Consider the following 7012-nt stretch of genomic DNA (forward strand, 5'->3'; position numbering starts at 1 on the left):
AGAGTTTGAAAAATAGGAATATAAACAAGAACGAATATGTTCAATTAAGGTCAAAATGGCTTAACGTAGGTTTAGCTGTACGTTTTAGTTAGTATAAGTTTTACTTCTTTTTCTTACTTCTTAATAAACAATACAAAATTAATCGTTTTCCTAACATAACAAGATTTGGTGGCAAATAATGCATATTTAATAAATTAACACTGTAATTTTCACTCCTATACAACAGAATAGATCTTTAAATCACTATTTGCAATGAATAAAATCAACAGATATCATATTTCATTCTCATTGAATTAGTAAGTAACTATTATAAGAATCTAAAATTACTTGTTGCATAACAATAGCAAAATTGTTATATTATAAATAGTTTTAGGTTCACAATTTGATATTGAAGTCAAAAAGACATAATCACTAAAAACGACATAATTATCTAAATGATTATAAAAACGAAATCAACAGATTATCATTGAAAACCAAAACAAGTTGTGTATGTACACATTGGTTGTATGAGGCCAGTGTAATCAGCTGTTTTCACCATCCTCTGTCAACCATCCTCTCTCATACACATACTTCCCCTGATAGGCCTCTGGTACTCTCCCTTTGTGGGCTTGTGAAAGGCCCCGGCATATAGCTTCCCCATTGCGTAACATCTCTATATTTACTTAGGAATATAAATAATGACTCTTATTATAATGAGCATATCACCTTATTAATGTTTCTATCTGCTGCTCCCTTAGCATCTAGGGACCTTGTCTTCAAAGGGGTAGGAAGGGGACATGAAAAGGGACGAAAACCATCCTGGTAAGCTTCACTTTAAGGAAGAACATAAATCAGTATTGTAGTTATTGAAATCCTTTAGACTAAAAAGAAAATCTCAATACTTATTATAATAGAATTTATATTTATCAAATTATTTCAGCAAAATTAAAGTAAAGATGAGTGGAATCTGAAAAAAAATTGTTACCCATTTAAACAAAAAAAAACATTTTTACAAAGATTACTTATCTTTACTCAATACTTTTTTCCAAATACTTTTCTAAAAGTTTATAAGATTTCTCCTAAGAATCAGTGAAAATACCAATCTATTATCTTATCCTTGTATCAATCAAAACGACTCCTTATATTGATGATGAGATTAGTATATTCCCATTTTTCCTCATATTAGAGTACAGCTTAAATATAATTTGCATTGCCGTTGCTGCAATAAATATGTTTATCCATGAACCTGTTTATTACACAGTCCATAAAGTTTTAAATAACGTTTTCTTATTCGTTTGCTTAACAACTTTGAGGACTTATTGAATTTTGATTGGTTGGTTCATTAACTTAGGTGTTCAAACGTTTTAACCACTAATAATTATCTACAGAAAGGCTAATTTTATTTATTATCATTAGGGATGTACATCAATATATCTATCATTTCTTATTACTTTGAGGACTGCTTATATTTTAGTGTTTATTTGAGAACATTGATAACCGATAGTCTTAATTTATAAATTCGTTTGTACGTTAAGATCTCGCACCGTTTTAGTTTCCCATTTCAGGGAAGTATTATAAAGGTTCTGGTTGGCTTTTAGCTATTTTAAACTATAAGTTGCGACTGAACCTAAATATAGAAAAGTTTCACTGATATATAAATTAGGAAAAAATTGAAATATTTTGAGACGTGTTTTCTTCCATGAAAGGAGAATTAGAGAGGAGTAATAAAATTTAAATCTAATCTTTATATAATTTCTTGACAATATCCCTTCAAGTAATCAATGGACCCCAAGGACGTCCAAGTTTTTTTCTTCCAATTTTTAAAATATACAAAATCTCAACAGAGGTAGTAATTTAATTTCCCTACCCAACCCCTCTCATATTCTGTCATAATTTTCTTTAAATTAAAAGACCAGGGTCTTGGCACAATATGCGGGATACTGTCTAAAATTTAATCTAACCTTTATATAATTTCTTTAGCTATTGATAATTCTTTTTCATCTATTTTTACAATGTAAAAGCCAAAAGGCTTAGCACACACATAAAGCTTCTTATAAATGTCAAAGATTAGGTCCCGAATTAAACCAAAAGCCTAACCTAACCTTTTAAATGTGCAGCTACTCTATAAATAGGATTTTTAAATTTGAAAATTAAAATATAAAAGAAGGACCCTTGTTTGTTAAATCTAACCTGTACATTTTTTTGTTATGGGCAGAAAAAAAAAATATACTAAACCAATCCGAACACCGAATAAATTTACTGATAACTTTCCCGATGCGACGCTTCCCTAAAATACAGATCACAGTCGGTTTAGTAATTATAGATATCTTAATAAGGAAACAAAAAATATTAATACTTAAAACCGAATTTTAAATTTATGTATAATAAGGAAATAAAATCAATTTTAATGAACCAATGCGACCTTTACACTCATGTCAGGAAGGATAGAAACACACGGACAATCAGATTTGAGGAAAGGGTCCGACTGTTAAGGGTTAAAAACCTATGGTTATTTTTTTGTGAACTGGGCTATACATGTGTATTTATGTATAGAGGATATTTTGCTGATTATACAAATGAAATCAAATATTAGGGTTAGGTCCATGTATTGACTTTGTCCAGAATTTTTTTTGAATTTAGTCCTTCATAGTTTGTTTGGACTTTTGCTAATTTTTATCATCTTTGTTGAAGACTGTCCATTTAAAATAATGAACTAAATCCTGCCGATGTTTAAGAACCTTATTCCTTCCTTATATTTCGCAGGTATACAATCATCTTTATGATTTACTTTTTATGATGAAGATGGTTGTACCTATGCAAAGATTGAAAAGAAACATTCGTATTAACGAATCTTCACTAGCAGCCTAATATTCAAATATTGTGGACAGTTTGTTTGCTGACTACGTACGTGCCTTCTGATCAGCCCGTAGGATTCACAATAACAAATACACAGTTAGGTACATGTGTAGATTAATCTGTATTAGTATAGTTTAGTTGCTGACTACTATTTGCATGCCTTCTGATCAGCCTATAGGATTCACAATAACAAATGCACAGTTAGGTAAACGTGTAGAGCACTCTGTAGTGGTACATATTATCTGCTGACTACGTACATGCCTTCTGGATGATCAGCCAATATGATTCACAATAACAAATACACAGTTAGATACATGTGTAGATCACTCAGAAGTGGTACAGATTATCTGCTGACTACGTACGTGCCTTCTGATCAGCCCGTAGGATTCACTTAACAAATACACAGTTAGATACATGTGTAGATCACTCTACCCCCTCTATTATCTCAGTTCCTATTATAGCTAGAGGACTAACTTTTTTGTGCAAGTCCCCTGTTTGATATTTTATAAGTCTAAGTCAAGGTTTATTTAACAACCTTTGTTTTTATGTCTTTTTTACTTAAACATTTCAAACGGCTGTAATTTTCTTATTAATATTAATATTTTTGCTCTTTACCTGGATGACCCTGCCAGGTTTGCTGGCATGTTGTGCCCGCCATGATGGAGATATTCAAAAAAAATCCTACTCTTAGTTATGTGTCATACCCATACTTAAAAAGTTATGCAGTTTGGGCTTTTTATCTTTCACACACAGAAAAAGAGATAGAAAAAACCGGAGGGGGGGGGGGTGCGTTCAATGTCCCCCCCCCCCCCGACCGTTAAGGGTTAAGTATATGTGTAGATCACTCTGTATTGGTATTTTTTGTTTGCTGAATGAGTACATACCTTCTGATGAGCCCGTATTTTTAACAGTAACAAATACATAGTTTAATTCGATACTATAGTTTAATAATTCTATATACGCTCACCCAATACAGAGTAATCCAACCGCATACCTAACTGCCTAAAGGGTTTAATGTCCTTTCATGTTTGTATAATACTTAAAAATGAAATAAAATCAAGGTTTAGACTGACTAATGTGACAGCAGCTGTAAAAATAAGACCAACAGACCTCAAATCCGTCCACAAAATTTTTTTTTTTTTTACAATCGTAGCGAAGCTGGTCTATAAGCCTTGTTTGGTGGTTACCGCTTTTGACCCTCTTAGAACTGATCGTAATGAGCGGACATACAACTTTATGATAATTACATGTAAGTTTTAAAGTAAATATCTTAGTTTATTAAAGATTTTTAAAGAAAAATTAACCAAAAAACTTTTTGGATTAGGGCGGAATTATTTTTTGGAGGTTCAGATAACATTCTCCAAAATAGTTAAATAATAAATACCATTTCCTGGACCTATAAAATTTTCACTGTAAAGGAGAACTATATCAGTTCAGCGAGATCCTTTGTTACAAACAAAAAAAGCTCACTACTTCATATAATAGGATTGATATACCATTATATGAGATTTTAATTTAGCGATAACATGGTCAATAAAAAATAATTTCATATACGATAATTTATTAATGAATATGAATATAGGTTCTTTTTCCATTAGAACTAGATTTTTTATGCCACTTTCCCGCAAAGAGAGCTATTTCTCCTATCAACTTGTTAACCAAATGGTCAAGCCGTTTAAGGGATCTTACCGGACAGACACACAAATTACACAATTTATAACGCTTCTTAATAATCTACTCCTTCTTCGTTTACATTGTGTTCACATTACAATCTTTTTATTTTGTCTTCATATAATAAGTCTAATTGTGCGTATGGTGTGTATTTCTTTTTTTTATAATGTAAAAAGCCTTTAAATGATAAAATTTGACGTTTACAATTCTAAATGACAAAAAGCATTTAACAATTTTACAGCGTAGTTGTGTAATTAGGAAGGCCTTTCACATCAGACTTTTGCAGTCATTTGTAGTATAGCTACTCAATAAACGTATATAAAATTATGTTTGTATGTTTACAGGTAGCTGAATTATGTAGATAACCTTTCATAATAGTTACAGTCCTCAGCAGCACAGTTACTACAAGCGTATAGCCGCCCTTTTGCATGTCCGATTTGTACTTAAGTTATTTCATTAGAAATCCCTTTAAAGATTGAGTTTTTCTTTTAAAAAGCTTTACGTATGTCCCGGGATTGTTTTGAAGCTATTTCTTTTTCAGATTTAAGTCTAAGAGGCGAAGCCACTAGTTCAAACTATATTACAATTTATTTTCATTATAAATACAACATGATGATAGATAATGAAAATATATTGATGTTACAGCCAATGTTGAAATCTTGTAAAGCAGGTTTTTAGATCTTGATTTCCTTAACCTGGAGGCCAGGGGGAAGGAACTGCTTCAGCTTGTCAGCCTTCTCTGTGTCGGTGATCTTCAGGGTGTACAAGAACCTGGAGCAACGGACTTTGAACTTGACATTTCCTTGTTCTTCTTTATCCTGACACCCTTGGCGTCCTTCCTGCGGGCCAGCAGCAAAAACTGCTTGATATCCTTGATTTAACGCGGCATTTTACACTCTCTTAGTAAAGTGAATCAAGCAAAGTAAGCTTGGCCAGTTTAAAATTGATATTGATATTGAAAAAAAGGCATTATTTTAGAATGGCAGATCTACTAAAAATTATTAAATGGGCAAACGAGTGCTTTTATGATAATTGAAATAGTCATATTAATATATGCAGTGATATAAAATATAAAATATGTATATTGCCAAAATTACCTTACAATTAAAGAGAAGCTTTGCTCCAAAAACTTGCTAAATGATTAATCAGCAAAATTAACTAAAGGAAAACTGGAGGAAAATTCTAAAAATGAATTACACCTAAAAAGTTTAATTACTTTCCTTATTATTAAAATAAACGTTTTCTTTTTAGTCTGGGGTAAATTTATTCAATTGATGCAAGTTTTTGCTTGTGAAATATTTTAACAATAGTAAAATTAACAAATCAAACTGTATAAACCAGGGCTCAGCAGGCGCAGCTTTAATTACCCGCCGAATTTTAGGAACACAGTAATAGTGTCTGACTGATTATGACGTAACAAAAAAAAATAGCCAATGAGAGGCCGTTATTGACCAATGGTAAAATTTATAGTGGACTCTCATTGGCTAATTTTTTTTGTTACGTCATAATCAGTCAGACACTATTACTGTGTTCAATTTTAGAATATGTTGCTACTGTTAGGCGCCATTACATGCTTGTCAGCAGCTAAAATAAAACAAATCGTAGCTGCCAGCTACCTTATTTCCGCCAATATAAAGTTATATCTATTCATCCGCAGATGATATTATTTTAAAAAGTTTAGTAGTTAAATACCACTTAGGTTTTAGCTACGTAGTATCCTCTTCCCTCACTAACTAACCAACTCACTCCTTCCAACAGAAAAATTGTATTCCGCAAATATAGTATGAAATTTGCAATTAAGTGCGTCTGGCCGCCCATCTTATTACTCCATATCTGCAGCAGCCACCCTTGAAATATTACACAATAGAGTCAAATTAACAAATCAAACAAAGCTGTATAATCTGACATTTAGTGGAACTCATCCCTAAATAGTTTGATGTGCCCACACCTCCGTATATTATTACATCCTAATAGTGTTTCTTAATCGCATAAAAGTTAAAAATTAAATGAATATTAGAAAGGGATTTTAATGATAAGCTTAAGCAAAGGGAAAGGAAACAGTTAGTGCTGTAGTAATAAATATGAGCGGATGTAAAAGTATACTAAATATTTCATATTTCTGAAATAATTATAATTTATTATCTTCTTATTAAAGAGAATAGAATTAATCAGAGAAAAAAGGATGAGATAACTAAATTATACCAGATGTAGAATTTTCTTGTTGCATGGTAGGTATTAACATCATTTAAAAGTATAACATAATGATGTATTTCTAAATATGTATATTGTCGAAAAAAAGAGCATTCAATTAGGGGACACCTACCATTTTTTTATCAACCTCCATACCCTCGATTCCCCTGACAAAAAAGCTTGGATGTCCTTGTGACAATAGTATATAATTATCTATACTTAGAAAAATATTATTTTTTATTTTATTGTCATATCACTGTATCCATGGGAGTAATGCAAATTACTTTTAATCCGGAAATAAAATGTTTCTTTTCTA

General features: G+C 31.4%; 1 pseudogene across 1 annotated transcript; it reads right to left on the minus strand.

The window, feature by feature from the left end:
* Nucleotides 1-5088: 5088 nt before the first annotated feature.
* Nucleotides 5089-5395, minus strand: LOC145312998 (large ribosomal subunit protein eL38 pseudogene; annotated as a pseudogene). Its single transcript, XR_013877193.1, has one exon. The product of XR_013877193.1 is annotated as a large ribosomal subunit protein eL38 pseudogene (transcript).
* Nucleotides 5396-7012: the final 1617 nt, after the last annotated feature.

The sequence above is a fragment of the Acartia tonsa genome, chromosome 1 (assembly GCF_053477335.1).
Source record: "Acartia tonsa isolate MP-2025a chromosome 1, ASM5347733v1, whole genome shotgun sequence".
Classification (NCBI taxonomy): domain Eukaryota; kingdom Metazoa; phylum Arthropoda; class Copepoda; order Calanoida; family Acartiidae; genus Acartia; species Acartia tonsa.